Source organism: Peromyscus californicus, unplaced genomic scaffold, assembly GCF_007827085.1.
Source record: "Peromyscus californicus insignis strain IS unplaced genomic scaffold, ASM782708v3 Scaffold_16__1_contigs__length_79575227, whole genome shotgun sequence".
Lineage (NCBI taxonomy): Eukaryota > Metazoa > Chordata > Mammalia > Rodentia > Cricetidae > Peromyscus > Peromyscus californicus.
The window spans coordinates 38,427,292-38,452,301 of record NW_026294458.1 but is presented as its reverse complement, the minus strand read 5'-3'; the positions used below and the strand labels follow the sequence as shown (position 1 = coordinate 38,452,301).

Below are 25,010 nucleotides of genomic sequence, written 5' to 3'. Positions count from 1 at the left end.
AACAAACCATTTCATCCTGAAAAATCCTTTCAGGTATTTGGGCATGACTTTCTGAAAACGTCTAAGCAATGTCTGGATTTGTTTCCATCACTGCTCTAACAAATCATTATATGCTGACTTAAAGAAGCACATATTTATTCTCCTCCATTTCTGAAAGGAAGAAGTCCAGAATATATTTGAAGGGACTGCAGTGTGTCAGTGGACACTATTTGAAGGCTAGCGGTGCCTCTATCTAAAGGCTCTAGTGACATCCTGCTTTAAGGTCATCAGCACTTCTTAGTTGTCAATCACCTTCTCTCCTGACACATCTATTCTGTAGTCAAATGTCCCTTTTATAAAAATGTAGCTGCAGAGAAGAGCGTTAAATGTCTAAGAGCACTTGCAGCTCTTATAGAGGACCGGGGTTCAGTTCCCAGCACCCACAACCATCTGTAGCTTCAGTTGCAGGGGATCTGATGTCCTCTTCTGGCCTCAGAGCATCAGGCACACATGTATTGCACATATATACAGATATTCAAACATTCACATAAAATAAAGTAAAAATAGTATGTACATGATTGCATTAAAAAATCTGGATAGGACAGGCTATCCTTGTCACCTCAAAACGCTTAACCATGTTTACAAGTCCCTGGTGCCAAGTAAAGTAATGTTCACGGGTTCAGGAGATAAGGATGTGGATGTGTTTCTTATTAGTCTGTCACAATCCCTTACAAACTTTGTGACCTTAGTTCAATCATGGGAAGCTCCTTTGCAGAAGTTGTGAGGATTAATGCAAAGGATAAAGTGTACATAGAAAACCATTTAGAAACATCATGTGATTATTGATAGTCCCTTCTTTCCCCTTAGATCAATAGTTGGCTGAAGAAAGCTCTAGCATCAGAATTTATGCATAAAGAAGGGATTTCCACTTGGTGTGTTCAAGGTCTCATAGCTGAGATTATCATGCAGGGGATGAAGTAGAAACAACAATGCCCGAATTAGGAATTTCAAATTCTGTCTTTCCAGAGAGACGCTTCCTCTCTCTTGCCTCCTGGAAAGTGCACCTTGCATTTTGATTTGGAAACTTGATTACTTCTTTCATCAGATTGTCCTTGGAGTTTGCACAGATAAAACTTCATTGCTGGTAATCAAATTAATTGCCTTTTAAAATAATTATGTCCTGTGGCAATCAATCCCACAAGCCTACAGATGGCATGTAAAGTGTGTGTTGAATGGAAGGGTAATGAAATATAAAGTAGGTTCAACTTTAGTCTCTTTTATGTTTACAGGGGAGACAAGATAGCTCTACAGTTTGGTCTATAGGTTTTCTCTATATCTTTTAAAAACATTCAACACTAATTTAGAAAAGACATATGGGGTGGATCTCACAATTCATCAGTAACTGGTAAAACTAACCAACCACTTGATGGTAAGGAGTGACTGAAGACTCACTGAAAATCTTCTTGAGAGACTCCTACAGATCAACATGGCCTTCAAAAGTCAATTTGTACAGGGTTTTCAATGTTAATTTTTATGCCTTCAGATATATAAACACCAGTTTCCTGAGGGGTAGCACCTACTACTTCATTGGCTACTGTATGGGTGGACATGAGACATGTTGGTCAAATGCCAGTTCTTGGAGAGATTTTCCCTAAGGTATAATCTGACATCTTGGGAAAACAATGAATAAAGAAAGACTGGTATTTATTGGTATTTTAAAAAGATTAACCCTTAGCTGGGGAGTGGTGGTGGTGCACACCTTTAATCCCAGCACTCAAGAGGTAGAGGCAGGTCTATGTCTATGAGTTTGAGACCAGCCTGATCTATAGAGTGAGTTCCAGGACAACCAAGACTATACAGAGAAACCCTATCTCAAAAAATAAAAAAACAAGACAACAACAAAACAGAAACAAGCAAACAAAAAAGATTTACCCTTGAATTAAAATACTGACAGGGTCTGTGGACATTACTGTATAGCAGGCTTTACCCCACAGTGAGCTCCCCCTTTTCAGATTCACATTCCCATCAAGTTCCCCTGCTGGCTCTGTGACTAACAGACTTTGTGAAACTATTAAATATACCTGGGTCCCATAAAACAAGAGAAGTGGAATTGGAGGACCTACATTTCTTTTCCTGTAATTTATGCAAGTCTTTGTTTTAATAATGTGACTGTTGGTAAAGGCAACTTCTTCAATGGGGAAAAAAGCTGTAACAAATATGGGGATGGAGAGGGCAGATAGGCAAATGTTCTGACCTTGAGCGAAGTGACAGGAGAGAGCTACAGTTCTCAGCTGCAGGGAACCTGCACTGGGAAAGTGTGGTCTGGAAATATTCCCCCAGCACCAGCTACTGCCTTCCCTTGGCACTACATTATTGTTATCTTTGTCAGACAGACGGGAAGATTTTCTCAGCTCAGAAATTCTTTGATTCTTCATTGCCACATCATTGTCTGACCTCTGTGTAGATTAGATTCTAGAGACAGTGCAAAGCCACATTTGTGCACAGTAATGTCAAGTTCTTGCAACAGTACTTATTTCTTTACTATTATTTTTTCTTTATTAAGATTTTTTTAATTCATTTTACATACCAACCAGATGCCCCTCCCTTCCTTCCTCCAACTCCCCCCATCCTTCCCCTCCAACACCACTTCTCCATTCCCTCCTCTGAAAAGGTAAGGTCTCCCATGAGGCATCAGCAGAGCCTGATACATTCAGTTGAGGCAGGTCCAAGCCCCTCCCCCTGCATCAAGGCTGTGCAAGGTGTCAAGCCATGGGTAATAGGCTCCAAAAAGCCAGCTCATGCACCAGGGATGGATCCTGATCCCACTGTCAGGGGGATAGGGGATGAAAACATAAAGGAATGGGATGGTTTTTACTATTATTTTTGTGCTGCAAAAAATTATTTTTGTGCAGTGCATCTTTTTGGTAAGATAAAAAGTACTCTAAAGGTAGAAATTTAATAGGCAATACCATAAATATAAAGTCGGCAAATGAACTTGCTCAGATGTGCAGTTGTATCCTGGGAAGAATGAATTATCAAAGGTATTGATTTTCCACAGCTACGGGGATACCCCAACAGGTGCAAGACAGCAGTGCTTTCTAGACACAAAAGCCTAAACAGATTCAGGAAACACCCTGCACTACAAGGAAAATAGGGAAGCAGTTAACTCTCTATCCACTAGATGGTGGTAGAGGAGCACAGAAAAAATAATGTTACGCTGGTAATTATGTTGACTGCATAGCAGCTAAGCCCATTTGTCCTTAGGTTAGAGCCGCAGTCAGAATTTATAGATTTCATACCTTCAAACACTCGTGGAAAACATTGGCTTGGGGGCATAAGTCTATTCTAAGGCCCCCTGAATTTGTACACATTTTCCATTCCCTCACCACTACCCAACAGCCTTTCTTGCCTTCACTTGACTGAGTGACCTTCAGCCTTTTCCAGATGGATCTGCGGATGGGCTCCACTTTCAGCCCACGTCAGCCCCAAATGTTCAGGCAGTCCTGACAGGAGCAGGAACAACAGTACTGCCTCTGTGCAACCGTGTGTGATCAGTAGTATTGAAATCGTATAATCGAAGGCCTGGTATTTCCAGCTTCATAGTTGGGATCATTTTCTGCATCTTACCAGGATTCTTTCCAGGAAGAATCCATTGAATGGATGACACGCTGGCTCAGGCAGCGGTTAACAATGATACTGGATACTGACCAAAGCTTAATTCAGGTGGCCACCCATAGCTTGTAAGACACTTGAGTACAAACTAGCAACTCAACTTCCTTCCTTCTCTCTCACCCCCAGTCCGAAATCTGGCTTCTCTTCCTTCCCTGACATCACTCTTCAGTGTATTCTGAACCTGAAACCTGAAGGATGAGTCTTTGGTACCCTTCCAGGCTTAGATTCTTTAGCTGTTTTCTCTCTTGTTTTCCATCGCCCAGGATTATTCTTCTCCTTACCTGGAACTCCACCTGCTGATGGAAGAAGCCATGATACCCAATCCCCCATCACCTCCCATGAACATGAAGAGTTGACCTAAAAGCACGGATAAGTGATGCCTTCCTGGTAGGCCTACACCCTGATGTGGATATTGTATGAATCCCATCCAAACCTTTGCATCAATTGTGTAACTGAGTGAATTCCGTTGGGAGTGGAAGGAGGAGAGGAAAGAAGAAGGATGGAATCAGTCCTACCACAAAAAAAGACAATTTTTTTTTTTTTGGTGAATTCTATTTTATTTGAAAAAAATTTGTTTTTCTCACTCCCTGTTTAATGTATTACAATGTATTTACTCATTTGGTCTTTGAGCAAAACCACCCCAGGAAGATACAGATTGCTTATCATGTGTCCTTGAGTCTCCCTGGGCCACGTTAATTACACCTCACACTTGGGCTTCATCAATAGTAGCCATTAGCATGGTGGATTCTGGAATCAGAACTGGACTCAGTTTAGCTACACCAGTTAATTAGTTGTGAAAACTTGGCATGAAATAGAACCCCCTCTCTCAGTTTTTTTTCTCATTCATAAAAAGAAAAAAAAATGTGATCATATAGGATACTGGTGAGATTTAAGTGATAAGAGTATACAAAGTTGATAGAAAGTAGACATGGTGCTTAGCCAAGTACCCAGATGTTATCAACTAGCCATTTGGATACTCCAAACCTTACGTATGCTCTAATTTGCTACATGTGAACTCAGTATGGTATTTCCAATAGTACCAAGTTAAAATATAGCTTCGTACAATGCAAAGGCAACCTATGAAGTAGTACAGCTCCTTTAATATTGTTCCCTGTGGTTTGTGCCTCCTTTAGCGGCATGAACTACGGAAATAAAACATTTTCAGTTCAGAGAAAAGGCCCAGAAATGGAATGAGGATGGGGCTTATATTTTACTTCCATAACTAAATTATTTGGCTGTGAAATGATTGGGTGACTTGGCAGTAGGCAGTTAGCTCATGACACAGCTTTTTAGAAGCCTGGGCAAGACAGCATTTCAAAGAAGACGGGAGAGTAGTAAATACTTGGCTTGGCTGCAAAACAGTTTTAAAGTTTGGTTTCTGTTCCAGTAATGACTATATTCCTTTTTTAACTTTTTGCTCCCAAACTAAATAGGGGTGGAAGTTCTATATGGTTCAGGGTCTAGTTAATTCTTCATGTTATTGGAAAGATTTTGGAATAGAATCAGAGAAATGATCACCTTAAGTGGTCTCTTGGATGGAAATTCTTAAGATAGGGAAGTAGGGAAATGTGTTTGGGTTTTGATCTAGTTCCAGTTCATTCACCCCTAAGTAGATATTGTCTCTACCTAACAGGCATCACCAAAGTGTTTGCCAAGTTTCCCACAGTAAGTTCTGGAAGACAGAAGGAAATTTATTACCCTAACCTGGCGCTCAAGTTCATAACACGTGCGTAGAGAAACAGTTCATCTCTGTGTAGCTCCACGTTTAATAGATTGTTGACATCACCTCCCTCAGCGCAGGGACTTTCTTAACCAGTGTATTAATTTGTCAAATATAGAATACATAACAGGCTATAGGCAGTGTGGAGGTGCTGTGACTTAGTACAGTGCCTCTGTGCTGGTTAGTTTCTGTCAACTGGACACAAAATAGAATCACCTGTCAAGAGGGAGCCTCAACTGAGGAATTGCCTCCATCAGGGTGGCCTGTGGGCATGTCTGTGGGCATTTTCTTGATTAATGGTTGAAGCAGAAGGGCGTAGCCCACTGTGGTTCCAGGTTATATAAGAATATAAGCTGAGTAAGCCATGTGTGCTAGGTAGTTTTATGTTGGCTTGACACGAGCTAGAGTCATTTGGGAAGAGGGAACCTTAACTGAGAAAATACTCCCACTAGATAGGTCTGTGGACGAGCTTATACTGCATTTCCTTGATTGGTGGTTGATGTGGGAGGGCCCAGCTCACTGTGGGCAGTGCCACTCTTGGGATGGTGGTCTTGGGTGTTATAAGAAGGCAGGTTGAGCAAGTTGTGAGGAACAAACCAGTAAGCTGCATGCCACCATAGACTCTGCTTCAGTTCTTCTACCTAGGTTCCTGCCCAGTTTGAGTCCCTGCTCTGACTTCCCTCAGTTATGGTGTATGACCTGAGAGTTGTAAGCTGAGACAGACCCTTTTCTCCTCAAGCTGCTTTTGGTCATGGTGTTTTGTTATTGCAATAAAAACCCTATTTAAGACATCATGGAAGCAAGCAGGCTACTAGGCAGCATTTCTCCACGGTCTGTTTCAGTTCCTGTATCCAGGTTCTTGCCTTAGCTTCCTTCAATGTTATAAGTTAAAAGATGAAATAAACCCTTCCTCCTCAGGTTGCTTTTGGTCGTGGTCACAGACCAGTAAGCAGTGTTTCTCCATGGTCTGTATTTCAGTTCCTGCATCCAGGTTCCTGCCCTGGGTTCCTTCAATGCTGCAAGCTTATAAGATGAAAATAAACCCTTTCCTTTCCTTTTCAAACTCATTTTGGTAAACATCTTACCACAATAATAAAAAAGCAAGTTAACACAGGTTCTTAATGATGTCACAGTCTACTAGACAGGAGACTCACACGAACTTTTGGATGATTAAGATGTGGCATCGAAAAAGTTTCTCACTACTCCCGAAGGAGCAAGAAAAGGTATTTATTTCCATGGAGGGTCTTGAAGACTCTTGTTTTTACAAGGCTTATCCGGATTGGAAGCAGATTGGATTGGAAAAATTCTCGTGGGATGGAAGACTAGGTATGGGAGTAAAAGGCTGGTTACTTTTATTTTATTTATCTGTAGTTTATTTATTTATTGCTAGGCTTCAGATTGAACACTGTAGGCACTTTAACCTTCAGAATCTAAAGGAAATCTTTCAAGTCTCTGTGATACCCAATGTAAAGAGTCGGAGGTGAAGTAGAATTCCAGAGTGATTCTGGCTAGCCTCAATGTTTAGTGGAATGAAGCTATTGTAGACATGAAGGGAGAGACAAAGGGTGCCCCACCTATTTTAGTTTTGAGAGTAAGAGGAAGGAGAGAGGGAGATCAGTATTGCATTTACAGGTTAACTTTCAGATATAATTTCTAAATATATATTAAGGAATATATTAGTAGCTAAGGTCTTTGGGATTTCTGAATGAATAGGTCATTATTATTAGTATCTACTTATAATATGTTACACACTCAAACTTGTAAAATTAGAGGGTATTTTATATAAAGTTGGGAAATGTAGTCTGAATATGTTAGGAAGCAAGTTTAAGATATTTTGCTACTCCTATTAATAGAGATATAATTAGGGAAGTGTGGAACTAATACTTGAATGAGTGAAGTAAGAAAAGTTTAAGAAAAAAATTCTTTGTGACAAATAATGAATTTCCTTACATTCTCTTGTTCTTATTTCTAGAATGTTCCTCGAATCAGTTTTCCTGTTGTCAACCAGATTTCCATGGTTTAGACGAAGTTTTCCCCCTCCATTCTTTGTATCTTTTGGGTTAAAGAGAGGTTACTGATTTTTTACTTTGCTTCTGTTCTTGTTACTCCAGTCCATCATTTGCAAGGTCACAATTATTCTAAAGGCCATTGTCATCTTACACCATCTGCCTAAACTCACCTACTGACTTTCTCTGACAATGTCTTTTTTCCTCTTTTCTTAAATTCTACTATTCACATTTTTCACAGCTGATTTGAACCTTAGATATTTGTACATATATGAATCTCCCTCTATTAAGATATGTGCCTTTTGAGGTCAGAGACACTCTGTATTTCCCGGCTCCTTGTACCATATCTTTCTCTAATTCAGTTTTTAAATAGATACTTGTGTGTTATGGTCTGGATTGAGTATTCCTTCTCCTACCCCTAGACGCATTCATATATTGAAGTCTTAAACCTAAGTGTATTTGGACACAGGTTCTTTATGGAGATAACTAAAGTCAACTGCAATCAAAAGGTAAGGCCCCTAATCCAATAGGAAGAAGAAGAAACCACTGGGAATGTGCAAAGGGGAAAGCTTCAAGGAAACAATGGAGGTGCTCTGCACCATGTACCAGCTGAGGAGAGAGACAATGTTGGAGACAGGTCCAGTTGATAGCTTGACCTTGGATTTTCTGACTCCAAAACAGAGAGTTTCTGTTCTTCAAATCACTTAGTCTGTCAGTTTTGCTGTGGGAGGCTGAACAGACTGAAACAAGGTTAAATTAAGTACACACAATAGTTGACTGTAGTAGCCATTTGTCATGCAAAGGCGTTATCAGTCCCTCTAGGCTGTTTGCCGTTCCAGGTTATCTCAAAGTTTGTGTCACAAAAATAGAGAAGCAAGACAATGTGTCTTCAGCTGGCGACTGGAGGCTAATATTAGGCCCATTGCAGCAAACATTCCATGAACATTCAGGGGCTTTAAAGAAATGTGCTCTAACAGGGACTCTTTATTACTCCTTTAATCCTGCATTTTCTATATGAACTGCTGAAATATGAAGGTGACTCAAGGGAAGCTGATGTGTTAAAGAAAAGAGCAAAATAATTATTGGGAATCTAAGAATGTGTCTATCTATGTCAGGACTCATACAGCTCTCTAGGTTCACTAATCAAGCCCGTGGCGTCCTGGTTTTGATTTATAATTACCCACTGGGGAGGGAATTTGGTTTGGACTTTGCTTAAACATTTCCGAGCACAAAAGTTCCTCAGATATGCACTGTTCCTTCCTCTATCTGATAACATGGAACACTTGAGGGCGGATGTTTCACATAATTCACTGCCTGGATCTACTGGATTGGCATTTTGTTCACTGCCTACCAGACCTGTCTTTAGAGGAGGCACTTCTGGCAATCTGGCCTTCTGTTGTTAATTTGGTTGCTGCTCTGTATTATTCTGGGAATGAAGACAGAAAGAAAACCAGAGAATAACAACGACCAGGCACACACATACATACTAGGGTAAGAGGTTTCATCAGTTCCTCTAGGCTGTTTGCCGTTCCAGGTTATCTCAAAGTTAATCCTCAGGCCCCAAATAGGCAAGAAGTTGCAAAGCCGAGCTCTATCTTTGCTTTCAATTTTGCTGCATATTTCATGTAATTAATTTCCTGCCCCTGGTCAGACTCAGATCCATGTTTATGATGTAACTGTCCTCTGCAGTGATGTTTGTGTTCTAACTCTTCTTTAGTATGAGGCCAGCGACTCTTTCCTTGTATGATTTATGAGTTTCTGAGCACTTTCCCATCTTCTGTCTCACTTGATTTACACATCGGCTGCATCAGGCTTTCAGCTACTGCAAGGGCAGTCATTGTTTTATTTAACTCATCACTTACTGCTGCATACCCCAGCACCCTTCACATTTATTCATCAATGACTCACTCAATGATTACATAGTTTACAGCTAGTGACTGAAGTAGGGATATACAGACATGGACACTCTATGTAGCTTTGGATAAAAGATCAGACATAACACATAGAGATGTTGGTATAACCATCGGAACTGTAGGGGACTTAAGTAATTAAGAATGATATGATTTTTACATTGGTGCTTTGGGTTTGCCTTAGAATTTTGTCATTTGATGAATTTGGCTTTGGCCTTTTTATCTTCTCTTACAACAACTGAATGCTATATATAATAACTCAAGTGACATGAGGGTGTTCAACTTCATATCAGTTAGAAATCTTAGATAATACAACTCCTACAATCATTTGTTGTATACAATTAAAAAGTTTAATCAAAAGTAAGAACAAATGGTAGATTGTTTTCAGAGTTATAAGTAAGGATGACATCATGAAATTCTATACCTTAATCCATTTTCATTTATTGGCTTATTGAAATTTGGCCCATATTGAAATCTGTTGAATTAAGAGCATTATGTATGTTCTAGCTGATCCTTGAAAGTGTGAACAATTTTCTATAAATTTTCATTTATCTGCAAGTAGAGAAATATAGAAATGGATAGAAAGTGTACTTTTATATTGTGAGTTTTATATTGTTTATTATTTAGTCTTATATTGAGTTAATTTTGTTGCTTTCTAAAATTGGAGCTCTATTCAAAAGCTTGTTATTGGTATTGAAACCATGAAAGTTTGATTTATTTTATCAACCATTCAATAAAATTTTGGTACAAAATTTGGTTTGTATCTAGGGAAAAAAATCTACCCCAAAGTTGATTGAATTCCATAAACTAATTAAAAACATTTAATATGATAGTAAACATGTCTATGGCAATTTATGAGAACTCCTATTATCTGAATTCCTTGCCTGTATTAAAAATGCCTATATGTTTTGACATTTGCATAAGCAATATTTGAATAAAGGATGCATAAAAGTGATGAATGTTATTGTATAACTTGATTTTTCACTGGATTATAGGGAAGTTGATGATACCATTAAAATGGCAACAACAGCTTAGTTTGCTTAGGAGACAACCTAAAGGGTGTGTGTATCTCCAATTAACACAAAGACAGAAGCTAGGAGTTTGTCTCTTGGGTGACAGTCAGCAGATGGCAGTGTGTAGCAAGGAATGGTGGGAGGCTGTCTACTGGCTCAGAGCCAGGGGATATCTAGCTCTCTGCTCTACACCAGTCACAGGAATGAAGATCTGGAAATGTGAAAATCTGCAGGAAATCTGGAAGAAGAACCTTTGCCAACCGAAGGTACTTGACAGACGAGACTGAATCCTGGCTGATTCAGAATGGGGCATTTGCTTATTGGGTTGTAGACATCTTGAAGGGGGACATATCTGCAGCTCTTTGTGGGGCTGGATGTGTGTCTATATTAGCTGTGCACATCTCCTTTCTCCACATTATCTCTTGCGGATGATCTCATTGACCCTGTGCCTCCATTTTCATCATAATAATGGCCCACGGATCTATTCTGCCTAGTCGGTGTGTCCTGTTTAGTGCATTTCATAGGTACCTTTTATTCTTCTAGTCTCTAAGTTAACTTTACAGTCTCATTCCCCAAGCATTTGCAGACTAACACCCCAAAGATCCTTAAAACCAGGAATCTGAGAGTCATTTTAAAAACTCCTCTCTCTTTTCCAGTCCTTCCACTGATAAAACGTGCGGCTATTCAATCCGAAGGCCTGTTCTTTCTCTACCTTTTAGTTTTACCCCAGTTTGCTTCCTAAAACACAATTCTACAAAGAATCTCTGAAATATTTGTTGTGAATCCATTCATTCCCTTCCTGCGGAATTCTCCACAATCACAGTCACTTCTACAAACGCCTATCAGGGGTGGGTGACATTGTGGCCTTACTCGGATCTCTGCCCATCTCTGCTCCACCTCCATAAATGAGTCTTCTAATTCTTGTTTTGTTCTTTTAAGTTTCAAAGCCTTGGAATATGATGTTACCACGATTTGTAATCACATTCCTTTTTCTTAAAAACAATTCTAAATATGATCTTATCTTTCAAACATCAATCTATCACTTGCTCATAGACTCTTACCTAGCTCAGGAGACTAGGTCAGGCTTTCTGTTTTCATCATTTGGTATTTCCCTTGTCTTGAAACACTGGCATGTGTAATCCCTTGTTCATTGTTTCCTACTAAATGGTAAGTGCCAAGCAGAAAGAGAGCCCATATGTCATATCCACCACAGTGCCTTTGGAGACAAGCACGCAGCTGGGGATATACTTGTTTATCAATGAGTATTTGTAGAATGGATGACTTTGTAAATGGGAATATTTATGAGGATTGAACAAATAACCTAGCAGACAGAGTTTAATTCTTTTTACTGGTGGCCATTGTGGTGGTACAAGAATGGTGTGGGAATGCCCTAAGGATAGAGTAGAAAAGGAGAATGTGGGTCATGGCAAAACATCTCTAACTATATTTCTCTTGGCATGTGTTCTGTGTCATGATCTCCTTGTAATGGTAGAGGAGTCTCACTCCAAACCCGGGAGCTGGGCAAAGGAGAGGACTCTTGAGAGTCAATGTGAAGTTGGCTCACTGATCTTACAAGTGTAAGTGAACTTTGTTAAACAGCAGCAACATGACAAATATAACTAATAGGGCTTGCACCAGTTATATAAAGAGAGAATAGTAATATAAAACAGTAGTCTTTCTTTTTATGCATGAATATAGGGAGGGAATTCAGTGTACTGCGAAAGTATAGAGTAGTCCCTTTCCAAAAGACATTCTATGGAAATTTAAACATTTAATGTCTGTATTAGCATCATGTTAGGCACTAGTGATATGTGGCATTTGAGCACTTAAACTATAGGAAATGCAAATTAGAAATTAATTTATAAATTTTGTTTAATTTTAATTATTTTATATTCAAATGTCAACTAATTTATACTTAAATTTAAAGTATTAAAGATCATGACTGGTGATCACTGTATTAGTTTGCCTTAGACAGAGAGGATATGGGTTTGCTCAAATGGAAATGGCTGAACACATCAAATCTTCCCTGGTGCAGTGCCTAGCATTGCAAAGAACCTGATTAATGCATCCGACGTGCTTTATTTTTAGTGATGCTCCTTTTTCAATAAGCATGTAAAATAAAATCTTTCTGGAGAAGAGGTAAGATGTAGACTTTTTGAATAGCAAAATATAAGGGCCTAGTTTATAAACCTGCCTTTCTCTTATTCTTGGAGTGTACTATCTTTTTTTTTTTTTAATTCAATAGAGTGGCTTTTGCTTCCTATCAGATAAAAGGAGATGTCTCAACCTATTCTAAATGCCACTTTCTTTTCAGAAAGCAGTCAGCTAGAATACCGTCTTGTCTCATGGTATATTAAAAAGTAGGTCCTCAAACAAAGAGGTAGATATGTTATTTAGAGAATTCTGGTGGAATCATTTGATGCTTACATGACATTTCATGACATGAAAGTATTCTAAAAATTAGCTCACGTTTTTTACACATGTTCATAGTCAATAGTTAGGATAGTGCTTTCATTCCAGTGTTTTTTCTGTGAGTAGGGTATGGAATGTACATAGTACTTTCTTTCTGTGTGAATACCACATACAGGAAATCCATGCCTGTGTTTTTACAGCATATGAGATGTGTGTAGGGCATCACAGTGATGGAGGGAGGTTGGTCCTGAGAATGAACTGGGCTGTGATGACAGAATCAGCTCTTCTGAGATCTGAGAAGATCCTCACAACTATAACTCATTTGTCATTTTTTCAGCTGGAAGCTCTGCTTGGTGCTCACGTGGTCTGGGACAACACTTCCCAAAATTTAACGTGCCTAGGAATCACTTCTGCATCTTACCTTGCTGATTCTAATTCTGCAGATCTGTATTTAGGACTAAGACCCTGCATTCTAAGAATCTCTTGAGAAATGTTAATGTTGCTGGACTTCACATTGAGTAGCAAGATGCTTACGCATGAATTTGATTTTAGTTAGTTTTACTTTGAGAAATCTGCCTCCATCACTACAAAATTTATTCCTAAATCCTGTCAGCTGTAACACTGTGCTATCAGTTCAGCTGAAAGTGTATGGAAACACAGATTCAGATTCTTTACTAGGGCTAGGAAAACAGCTCAATACAAGCTGATAAGATGTTGGTGGCCTGGTGTTTACATTATCAGTGGGACATGGTAACAGATGGGAGTAACATGCTCATAGCAGAGAACTGTAGAATTTATTAACTCATGCCAGGGGCAGGAGCAGTGGAATAACTCTGGTCTTGGAACAAGGAGGTTGTCCTGTGAATTTAACATGTCTTTAACTTACTATGCAGGAAGGGATTTAGTGTTTTGGAACCTCAGGTTTTTACTTTTCAAATACAAGTTGTGGTCTCTGTGAAAGGGTAAACTCCCTTTCCTTTACTTCCTGACACAGGTTTGTGTGGTGCCATGTGTGCATTGGACTTTAGGCTACTGAATAGCAGCCACAACCACAGTCTGTGTTTCTAGTAAGAGAAGTGAATGCATAGTGGAAAATCAGATCAATAAAAAATAACAGAAATTCCAGGGAGAGTGGGGTTAGGAAGAGGGTGGAATAGGAATATTTAACACTTGTCTTCTCTTAGAAACATTAACTGAACAACTATCAATGCATAAAACATGCTCACAACAGAAGGATTCTAGGTGAGAGATTATGACACCTGAATGAAGAACAGAAACCAAGAAACATATACTAAAGAGTCACCGAAGCAGATAGAAAGAACACATTCAGCTTTTCCTCTGTATCCATCCTTCATCCCCAGCAGCAAAGCACAAAGAAAGATGTTCCATGTGTAGTGGAAAAAAATGTGAAGTAAGCATTAGCCTTGATCATGAATCTAGAACTAAGCCAGTCTAAGTCAACTATGGCCCCTGTGGACATAGGTTCTATATCTAGCTCAGCACCAGAATGATCTCCATGGTCCTAACCATTAGGCCCATTGTGAACCTGGGTGTCTTAGTCAGGGTTTCTCTTGCTGTGAAGAGACACTTTGACCAGGGCAACTCTTATAAAGGAAAGCATTTAACTGGGGCTGGTTTACAGTTTCAGAGGTTCAGTCCTTTATCATCACTGTGGGAAGCAAGGCAGCTCTCCAGACATGGTGCTGGAGAAGGAGCTGAGGGTTCTACATCTTGATCTGAGGCAACAGGAAATGAACTGTGTATTACATTGAACATAGCTTGAGCATAGGAGACCCCAAAGCTTACCCCTCTCCCCCTATGGTGACACACTTCCTCCAACAAGGCCATACCTATTCCAACAAAGCCACACCTCCTAATAGTGCCACTCCCTATAGAGGGTGTATTTTCTTTTAAACTACCATGTGTTATAGTTTGGACATTGAAAATTCCTCAAAGCCCACTGTGTTGAAGGCTTCTTCCTCAAAGGAAGAACTTGAAGGGGTCTTTTCAAGTTTCAAGTCACTGGGGTGTGGGAACCAAAATCCTTCCTCATCTTCTTTCCATTTTTCACTTTACAGCTATGAATGAAGTCATGGCGAGACAGTTGTGTAGCTTGATCTGCTTGGGAGGTCCCCTGGCAGTAAGATCAGAATCCATCTCTGGTGCATGAGCAGGCTTTGTGGAGCCCACTACCTATGATGGGACACCTCATGCAGTCTTGAGGCAGGGGGAAGGGCTTGGACTTGCCTCTACTGAATGTGCCTCCCCATGGGAGGCCTTGCCTTCTTGTGGGTGGGAGAGGGGGGTGGTTTGAGAAGGGGAGGCTGGGGGAGGGGAGGAGGAGGGAAGAGACGGATCTTTGATTGGTGTGTAAAATGAATGAAAACATTTTCTTAATAAAAAAAAGGGGAAAAAAAGAAGTCAAGCTCTTAGAAATAGTAGAATGGTAGTTTCCAAGGGCCAGGAACTTAAGAGAAATGTAGAGGTGTTGAAAGCTGTTAGATTTCAGTTATAAAGGATGAATAAATTCTGGACACAGGCTGCAGTTAATGATATTGTATTGTGTACTTGCAAGTTACTAAGTAGATCACAAATGTTTTCAACAGTCACGCACATTGTATTCTATATCTCACACATAGTATTTGCCAGTTTTATTTCAGCAAAGCTAAAAATGTGGTAATGCTAAGCTTTCCTTCCAGAGTTTTATAGATGATACACTTAAAAATTTTCAGTTTTTTTTTCATCAGCATATGGACAGCTGGCAAAGTGCCAAGTACAAGGTACTTAAGTTCCTGATAATAGTAGTAATGAGAGTAGAAAGGATACTGTGATCATAGCCCAGAGATAGGCATATAGTAGTTGCATAATAAACAGGAGTTAGGAGAGTGAATGAATCAGAAGCACGTTGGCTTTTGTGCCGACTAGTTTTATATTAACTTGGCACAGCTGTAGTCATCAAAGAGGAGGGAACCTCAACCGAGAAAATGCCTCCATACAATTTGGCTGTAGGGCACTTTCTTAATTAGTGATTGATGGGGGAGGGACCAACCCATGGTGGGTTCTACAAGAAAGCAGGCCGAGCAAGCCATGGGGAGCATGGCAGTAAGCAGCACCCTTCCATGGCCTCTGCGTCAGCCCCTGCCTCCAGGTTCCCGTTCTACTTGAGTTCCTGCCCTCACTGCTTTTTTTGATGAATTATGTGGAACTGTAGGTAAAATAAACCCTCTCCTCCCCAAGTTGCCTTTAGTCATGATATTTCATCACAGCAGTAGTAACTCTGAGACAGCTTTAAAGTCACTGCAGACTCCTTGCTTCCTTCTGAGAAGTGCCCTACCAGCTGGGAAGATGCTCCATCCTCTGGTTTCACAGAAGTCCCATGGCAACACGTCTGTTGCCGGTGTCCTCTTCTTGCTCGTCTCAACACTCAGGAATTTTATGAAATGCCCCCTAGTATTTAGCAAACTGATGAGAAGGAAGTGTATCTTCACAGCTGTGCTTAGTCTATCCTTTTCTAAACGGTTAATAGTTTTTTCTTCAGTTATTGGTATGGTCTTGTGCATTTATGACGTTTGACTCTAACTTTCCAGATAATAATTTTCCAGATAATCCCACCATGTCTTATACAGTAAGACAACCAAAGAAGTAAAATATCAGGCGACGTGAATTTATCCACATAAATATGAACACCTGGTCAGTCCACAGGTTTGGATGTTTACACAGAGCTCACTGGAAAACAGAGTGATCAACGAGGCCCGAGTGTGAACTGTCCAGAGCCTGCCTGTTTTCAGTTTTTAAAAACAAACATAAAAGTTTGGTAATTTCCATAAGAACCTCTTTCTACTATATATTATTTTTCTCTCTTTCCACTGGAACAAGATGGTTATTTTGGCAACTGATGCATGAATAATTTAGGAAAAAATGTTTTATCCTTCAAAACGATGCTCCATTTTTCTTTTATCATCTGTCTCTGCATTGGCCTTGTTACAACTACAATAGGTGCTCTGTATTTGAAGTAGCTACTAGATTCTAGCCAATGCCATTCTTTGGTCAATTTCTTAGTTAATACAAAATCAACTCATCCTGATTGGTTTTTAGGAACGGTTTCCTCTTAAAGACAAAAACCTTAAACGTACAGACCCCTTTTCTTTAAAAAAGTCAGCAGCTCACTCTTTTCTCACCACATGATTTAATTACATTATCTACTTAAGACCTGCTACTCAACCTCCCCCCATGCAGGCCCCTTCATTGTCTTTTTGGTCTAGAATCACCACTCTAGAAGCTTAACTGTGGGGCAAGGCTGTATTTAACCAGCTTTACCTGCCATTGTGAGTTGACACCAGGTTGGTGTGGTGATTTAAATAAGAATGGCCCCATAGTTTCATATATTTGAATGCTTGGTCACCAGGAAGTAGAAACTCTTTGATAGGATTAGGAGGAGGTGTGGCCTTGTTGGAGAAAGTGTGTCACTGGGGGTGGGCTTTGAGGTTTCAAAAAAAAAACCATGCTGGGTTCTCTCCCTCTCCCTCTCCCTGTCCCCTCCCCCTCTCCCTCCCCGTTCCCCTTCCCCTCCCCCTCTCCCTCCCCCTTCCCCTTCCCCTCCTCCTCCCCCTTCCTCTCCCTCCTCCCCCACCCAGGTCAGGATGTTCCTCTCAGCTGCTTGTTCCAGTGCCTTCCTGCCTGCTGCCATACTTCCCACCATGATGATGATGGACTAAACCTCTGAAACTGTAAGCTAGCCCCCAATTAAATGATTAAATGTTTTCTTTTTCAAGAGTTGCTGTGGTCATAGTGTCTCTTCACAGCAACAGAACGGTAGCTAAGACAGCTATTTTATACTTCCCTCTTCTCTGAGTTGCCTAAATAGAAACTGAGAATTGGGCCGGGCGGTGGTGGCACATGCCTTTAATCCCAGCACTTGGGAGGCAGAGCCAGGCGGATCTCTGTGAGTTTGAGGCCAGCCTGGGCTACTAAGTGAGTTCCAGGACAGGCGCAAAGCTACACAGAGAAACCCTGTCTCGAAAAACCAAAAAAAAAAAAAAAAAAAAAAGAAAGAAACTGAGACTTGATTCTTTCTAATTCTTCTCCTTTAACTGACACATTAAATTTATTTTCTCAACCCTCAGACAGTGCTCAAACCTCCACAGGAATGGTCTCTACCAACTTTCCATTCTCTATACTGTGAATAGATTAGCCCTTTACAACAAATGTGGATTTATATCCTTTACAGTAAGATCTCCTGTGTGTTCCAAGAGGCCTGCATGAAGGAATCCATGCTTGTGAGGATGGATGACAGTTTTGTTGTGTTGTTTCTATGAGAAATGACTAAGAAAACAACTTATTAGAGGAAATATTTATTTTTTGGTTTGTGGGTCAGATTTATTCTCTGTAGTCCCTTGATGCTGTTGCTTCTGGGACCATATATAACTGAGGGAGAACATCATTGTAGAGAATAGGTGGTAGAGAAGAAGGATGCACTTCATGGTGGATGGGAGGCAGAGAGAGAGGGAGAGGGAGAGGGAGAGGAGAGAGAGGAGAGGGAGAGGGAGAGGGAGAGGAGAGGGAGAGGGAGAGGAGAGGGGGAGGGGGAGGAAGAGAGAGAGAGAGAGAGAGAGAGAGAGAGAGAGAGAGAGAGAGAGAGAGAGAGAGAAGCACAAGATGCATCTTTGAAAGGCATGCATCCAGTGATTCACTTGCTCCAAATAAGTCCGACCTTCTAATCACCCATTCAGCTTTGATCCCATCAATGGATTAAATTGATGAAGTCAGAAACCTCGTCATCCAGTCACCTTTCCGTAGGGCCACCAACAGGGAAATGATTCTTAAACACATAAGCCTGTGGAAGGCACTTCCTATCCAAACCACAGACAGCATTGTACCTCTGAGTCTCAAGGCTTGATTCCTAATTCCTTTATATTTTTTTATGAGGCCATAAAAATAAAGATTGGAACAAAGCCATAAACAAAGACTGAAACTCAGCAGGCAAACATTAAAGCCTATAGCTCCATTTCCAGCATCTGGGCCTTTTCATGGGCTGGGTTTGCTTGGTGTCTATGGCTTTCCTTGGCAAATGCTCCACATTCCTGGCATCTCAAATTTCCTGGAGTCTCCATTGCAACGACTTTACTTTCATAACTTTATGCAGGACTTGGAAGCCACTCAACAGGATATTGACCCTGCCACCTACGACGTTGTCTTGTGAGTCTTCCTGTAAAATCTGGATGGAAGCTACTGTGACCTTACATCTCTTGCATTCTGTATCCCTACAAATACTATCATTGTGTGGATGATTGCTGCTTGTTTGAAAAGTCGCTATATCCCTGTAGATCATGGCTTCAAGGATCCCTAAAAGCTTTGAAGGATGGCTGAATGAGGACGAGATAGCTTTCAAAGTGTTCATGGCAAGCAGGGTTAGAGTTTCCTTCTCAAAGCAAGTTTTTCAAATGAGTTTACATATTTATATTCGTCAACCTGCAGTGAATAGGAACTGGCCAATTTCCATGACTCCCCCAAAGCTTTTTCTTATTTTTTATTTTCATTTTTTGTTTTTTTCAAGACAGGATTTCTCTATGTAGCCCTGGCTGCCCTGCCACTCACAGAATCTGCCTTTCTCTGCCTCCTGGGTTCTAGGATTAAAGGCATGAGCCACCACCACCTGGCACACTTTACTCTAGTCCCAGTGTGAAACATTGAACTTCATTTAGAGTTATGATGATGGTGATGATGTTGATGATGTGTATTAGTGTTTTGTCTGCATGTATGTCTGTGCACCATGAGTGTGCAGTGCCCATGGAGGCCAGAAGAGGGCGTCAGATTCCTTGGAATTGGAATTACAGACCATTGTGAACCACCATCTGAGTGCTGGGAAATGAACCCAGGCACTCTGCACGGGAAACCTGTGTTCTTAACTGCTGGGCATCCCTCCAACCCCCTTAACTTCTGTTTAAAGACAGCAATCTCTTCAGCAGCCACACTTTGCTAGGCACCTAATTGGCTCCCTTTCTGGCCAAACTGAATTTTTCAAATTGTCCTGTTCTGCTGTTTTCTCCCAGTTCTTACTGTGAGTGTGGCTAACAACAGCCAGCTGTACCTATGCCGTGGACTCAATGCTGGAATGCTTCGAAATTTCCTTATTAGTCTGTCACTTTAAAATTTTCCTTTTGAGAATATAACAGAATTACATTTCTTCCTTCCCTTTCCTCCTTTCAAACCTTCCCATATACCCCTTCCCACTCTCCTTTGAATGCATGGCCTCTTTATTCACTAACTGTTATTACGTGCATATGTGTACACACACACACATACACACAAATTTCTAAATATAACCTGTTCAGTCTGTGTAATGTTACTTGTATGTATGTTCTCAGGGCTGACCATTTGGACTCAACAAGCGATTGGAAGACCATTTTAAACTCAGCTTTCCCATGAAGGCAGGGCACAGAGAAGTACACACACACACATACACACATATTTCTAAATATAACCTGTTCAGTCTGTGTAATGTTACTTGTATGTATGTTCTCAGGGCTGACCATTTGGACTCAACAAGCGATTGGAAGACCATTTTAAACAGCTTTCCCATGAAGGCAGGGCACAGGGAAGACATACATAAGCTCGTTGGCAGAGTGGTCTGTAGACTCATCCCCATTAGAGTCCTCATTTCCATCTCTAACTTCAGCATGGTCTTTACTATGGAAGTTCCTTTTGGCAACAAGGTCTGCTGAGCTCCCACCAGAAACATCCACTGAGCTCTCATCGCGATAGTCTCCAGTTCTCTTTGTAGACAGCTTCTCCAAGTGTTTCAAATGCTCTGAATCACATGGTCAGACGTAGTCAGCCGCAGAAACTCTTTCGGGTGGTTAGTTTCCTCCATATGAGAAAATACCTGGAAAATCTATTTCAGCTGGTGGTTTCAGAGCCTAAAACCCACAGTCACGTGGATCCACGTGGAGCTTCTGGGCTCAGGCACAGCATCGTGGGATGGAGCGTGTGAAGCAATTGGCTTACTTCCTGGTGGACAACAGACATAGTGCAGCAGAAATGAGACAGACACAAAATATGTCCTTCACAGCCTTGTCTCCAATGACCAGCTTCGTCTAAATAGACTCCACCTCCTAATAGTTGGTTCAGCTATAAATCCATTATTCATTGATGAAGATATAATGTTTCTGATTCAATCACAGTTGGGTACCAAACATTCAACATATGGGTCCTCTTTAGGAAGTATCTCAGGCTATAATTGCTCTGAGCCAAGTCAAAGTTTTCTAATATATGCCCCTCTCTCCTAGGGCTGGAGACTCATCTCAGAGCTTCATGCATACTAAACCACTGAGCTATACCTTTAGCCCTATCATGCATTTTCAATGCTATTTCTTAAAGTGACTGTGTGTGTGTGTGTGTGTGTGTGTGTGTGTGTGTGTGTGTGTGTGTGTGTGTTTGAACATGGTCCAAGAATAGATTTGTGTGTCGAGATTTCTGACTGCTTGTTAGAAAACGTCAAGAAAATAAGACATGAGTCTTGTGACCTCAGTTTCTTCCAAACACAGAATTGTTCTTGGAATGTGTTTTCATGCTTCTCCCAGATGCAGTGGATAGAACTGAGTTTACTTCAGCTGTTGTTATTCATATGCTTCCATGGACAAACATGATTTTGTCATGTGTGGCTTGTCTTTGTGATTGAAAACCTTACTCATGTGATTCTCCTTAACCTTCAGAATATAAATTGCCTGTTGCTCTGAATAAAGTTGGCTATTGTATAAGACTTCAGACTGCCTTATTTTTAGGTCCCACTCTTCCAGATTTATGTCTCCAACTAGAGCAGTAAGGTGTGTGTGTGTGTGTGTGTGTGTGTGTGTGTGTGTGTGTGTGTGTGTGTATGTGTGTGTGTGTGTGTGTGTGAGAGAGAGAGAGAGAGAGAGAGAGAGAGAGAGAGAGAGAGAGAGAGAGAGAGAGAGAGAGAGAGATTCTTGTAGGCCTTTCAAGATTTATTTCATAGACTATACTATTTATGGAACTGGCTATCACTCTCTTTCTGTCCATATTTCTCAATGTAGTTACTTTTCTATAACTAAGGGACCATGTACATGTTTTTAAAACACTTCTCAGTAAATTTAATTTATAAATACTTGCATCTGTTTTCTTCAAGAATTTAAAATCTTTGAAGGTACTGGTTAGTTTTGTTCGTCTGTAAATCTCTGAGTAGCGTTTAGTAAAGTGACGTATAGTTTGTGAAATTTGCTTTGCTCAGTGCTGTGCTTGCCTTTAACATGCCAGGCAAAGATTGTCATCTCTGTATTATTGAATGAGGCAAGCATTTTTTCCTCTAAAGTCTCAAGAAGACCACTCAGTAGCCTGAGGAGGAAGGGGTGATAGGCGGTGCTGAAAAATTGATCTTAGCTCTAGAAACACAGCAGCTCTCTCCCCTACCCTGAAGTTATCTGGGTGTCTTTCACTACATTCATCTGCATTCTTCTTGGGGGCAGCACCATGTATCTTTTATCTCGTATCCTTAGACCCTAGTTGTATTAATGTTATGGTTTGAATGTGAATCATCCCCCAAGAAAGATTTGTGGTGAAGGTTCAGTCTCCAAGGAATGGTGTCATTATGAGTTGATTAAATCACAAGGGCGTAACTTCATCACTGACGTAATCCATTGATGAGTGCACAATGAACTGCCCATTAGGAGGTGGAGACTGGCTGGAGGAAGCATTTCACTGTGGGATGCTCTTTTGTCCACAGTCTCCCTACCATTCCCTGCCTCCCAGCCACCGTGGACAACTTCCTTTGTCACAGGCTCTTGTTGCTATGATACCTTATCACAGGCCAATTGCAATAGAGACAGTGGGCCACGAACTGGAATATCAGGATAAGTGGACATATTTCTTCTCTTTTTATAGTAATTTATTTTAATATATTAACAGGTACTGGAAATCGTGACTAGAATACCAACACACACATACATACACACACACACATACACACACACACACACACACACACACAAACACACACTCTCTCCCACCCTCTCCCTTCTTTTATTCTCTTCTTCTTTCCTCTCCTCTCTTATTTCTTCTCACTTTTTATATTTAAACACACATGCGCGTGCGCGTGCGCATGCGCGCGCGAGCACACACGCGCGCACACACGCATGCACATGTGCATGCACAGGCATATTTATTTGGTGACAGTGCTGAGATGGTATTCTTGTACCTAGCACCGTAGTACAGCGTCTGGTTCAGACCGGGAGATCACAGCACTTTGTCCGAGGAATCCAAGAGGAGTTGTAAGGGGATGATGGGTCACACCTCAGGGTTCCAAGCTAGTCATAACAACTGTGAAAGTGGTGGTGACTGCCCCGTGTTAGAGAGCTGTAACGGAGAAGTGAAGAATGGAAAGTGTCAGTCACGAGACCTGATGCTGGATTTCACTGTTAGGGTCAGTGTGGCCGGCAGATCCTAAGGTGACACCTAAAATACACCGTGAAATGATCACAGCCTTGTGTAACTCTCTCCCCTTGGCTGTGGGAAGGTCTTTTGAATTGATTCTCGGTATCAAAATGTGACGGAAGTGACAAGATATTACTGTTACAGTTATGTATCTATCTGGCTAACATGGTAGGATGTTACTTCTCTGGTTACCTTACACTTTATAAGATTTTAGTCTTAGAGTATTGGGTCTGGATGCTTCGCTTGTGGGCTCCACAAAGTGAGTAGCTGTGGTGATATTTTATTTGTATATTAATAAATGTGGTGATATTTTATTTGTATATTCATTGATTAAGTTTGCCTGGGGATCAGAGGAAATAGCAAGCCATTAACACTTGGCAGGCAGGGTCTCTGTGTGTTCAAGGTCACACTAGGGAACAGAGCCAAGCATGGTGACACACCTTTAATCCCAGTACCAACCATAGAGACCTTGAGGTCTGTACAGACAGGCAGTGACAAGGAAGTGAGGTAGCTGGGCTAAGAGCCAGTGAAAGGGTAGAAAAGCAAGGCAATAAAGGCACAGGTTAGACAGGAAGTAGCTCATATTTTGGAAGCTACAGAGCTAGTGAGGTAAGGTGGTTAGTGGCTATCACTATTTCCCTGATCTCTAAGGCTTTCACCCCTATATTTGGCTCCATGTTCTTTATTTTATAAGACCGTGTAGAAATTTGTCTACAAGTAGATGTGCTGCAGGTGTGCCTTGGGAGATAAGCAGCCTCTTGAACCTGAAGGTGACTCCCAATGAAGAGCCAGCAAATGCCCAGATGCTTGGCATTACAACTACAAGGAAATCAATTTGATCAACAGCCTGAGTTAATTTGAAACAGATTCCTCTCCCCAAATGTAGATGAGCCACCATCCAGAAGACAGCTTAACCTCACCCTTGTAAACCCTGAGCATCAGCTGATTGAAGCTATATTGGGACTCCTGACCTACAGGGCCTGAGTAATAAGTGCATGCTGCGTTGCTGCTAAATTCATGGTATTTTGTATTCATTAGCTGATAATGAATGCCAGCAGTTTGGACATCATGGAAGGGGTGTGTGTGTGTGTGTGTGTGTGTGTGAACTACTCTGTGCTCCAGGGAGAGTGTAAGTGTTCTTCCATTTGATAAAAGTGTGAACCACCGAGCTGAAGTTCCTCACTCTTTATCCAGCCTTCAGGGAGAAAGGAGAGTCTACTGGGATTTTCCCACCCTTTCTTGAGGCCTTGTCTTCCCTTGGGATGGAGGATAGAAGTGGACTTCCATTTTACTAATCTTCGCTACAGAGCTGAGAAATGTTCCACGAAGGGTTTGGCGATATTTATTTATTTATTTCCAAAAGAATTAGAAGAATTAGAGAAAGATCATTTGCTTAAAGTCACAGGAAGATTCAGGTAAATTCTGTGTCTAGCATAAAAAACGGCCCTTATCTTAGCAGTCACTAAACTGTATAGAGGCTTTATGAAAACACCATCTAATACCTTTACACTGTTTAGAAATTGTCTGTAATAATCAGTCAAAACTTGGGATTTGGACTTGTATAAAATTAATTTAAGTGTCTTCTATAAATTAGCCAACTATTTATTTTTGAATGAGATTCATTTTATAAATGGAAATGACTTTAACAATTCTCTTGCCCGTCCTCTGTCCTTGTTTAATAGGATTAATTAATTACTGAGTGTAAAAGTGACTTTCCCCAAACAGCTACACAGCTAACTCTTAACTATATAGAACTCACTGGCCAAGATCAGAGTTTCACATTGTTTTCACATGTGAAGCATGGAATCAGAATTTATAGAAGAAATGAGTCTCCTAAGTTCATACTTCTGCTTTA

The 25,010-nt window shown here is 40.8% G+C and overlaps 1 long non-coding RNA gene across 1 annotated transcript in view; it reads left to right on the top strand.

The window, feature by feature from the left end:
* Positions 1-10,481: 10,481 nt before the first annotated feature.
* LOC128111519 (uncharacterized) overlaps positions 10,482-25,010 on the top strand; it is a 50,639-nt gene continuing 36,110 nt past the window's right edge. Inside the window, exons 1-2 of the long non-coding RNA XR_008218671.1 lie at positions 10,482-10,566; positions 17,347-17,439. This is a non-coding gene — a long non-coding RNA (uncharacterized LOC128111519). The remainder of the gene's footprint in view (positions 10,567-17,346; positions 17,440-25,010) is intronic.